Raw genomic sequence first — 996 nt, 5'->3', positions numbered from 1 at the left:
TGCCCCGTCCGGCCCCGCCCCGCCGCCCTGCCCGGCCTCCCCGGGGCGGCCCCGGCCCGGCTGGGGCTGCGCTGCGGACGCGCCCTGGCTGCGGAGCCGCGCCGGGCCGAGCGCCCGCCCTTCGCCGCGGAGCCGCCTCTGCTCCGCACCGGTCTGCTGAGGGGCGCCCAAAGGGGGCCGCCCTGCCCAGGAGACGCGTCTCCTGCTCGTTAAAGAAACATCGGCGTCGCCACCATCCCCACTGCCCGCTGAGGGCTGCGCGTTCCCGTCGCAGTCACCGTCAGCTCTCGCCTGCGGGCAGCCCCGGGCGGCTGCTGCAGGGACCGTCAGCAGGGACCAGCCCTGTCCGAGCGGTGATCGCTTACTGGAGTAGAAGAAGGACTAGTGGAGAATGAGGGGAGAATGGTAAGATCCACAGGGGTCTATCTGCCACAGGATATATAGTTTGGTTATGGATTTTTATGACTGGTTTTGCTGCAGACAGCAGCATTTTCTTTCCCCCATAAGAGGCACCCCACTGGATATTACCTCCTACCCGCAAAAACTCCACAAGGGAAAAAATGCAAAGGAGTACACGGGGAAACCCTCCACCGGTTCCAAACAAGACCTGTGACTTCAGGTTGGATGAACGCTGGTAGTGCCTGGGTGTCTTTGTGTCAACTCTGATATGTAATCACCCTCACACACCCACCACACACCAACGGCGCCACCTCAGCAGTACTGAGCTGACAGGCTCTGGATTCCAGAAATGTCCCCAAAATATAACACCCACCATGACCCCTCTTGCTCAGGCCTTTGAAATCCTTGTGCCATTCCTCACCACAACCTGGTAAGACCATATCACCCTCTCAGTAAGAGGCTGAGGTCACTGTTAGGAGGGCTTTATGCCAAATGCTTTGAGCATATTTGGAAGAGTGAGTAAGGAAGGTTAAACTGCATGCCAGTGTTCTCTCATGAATAATTTTAGCTGAAATTTTCTGGGGTGGGAGAGGAGTA

This window comes from Oenanthe melanoleuca, chromosome Z (genome assembly GCF_029582105.1).
Source record: "Oenanthe melanoleuca isolate GR-GAL-2019-014 chromosome Z, OMel1.0, whole genome shotgun sequence".
NCBI classification, from domain to species: Eukaryota; Metazoa; Chordata; class Aves; order Passeriformes; family Muscicapidae; genus Oenanthe; species Oenanthe melanoleuca.
Note: the sequence above shows the minus strand (reverse complement) of the source record.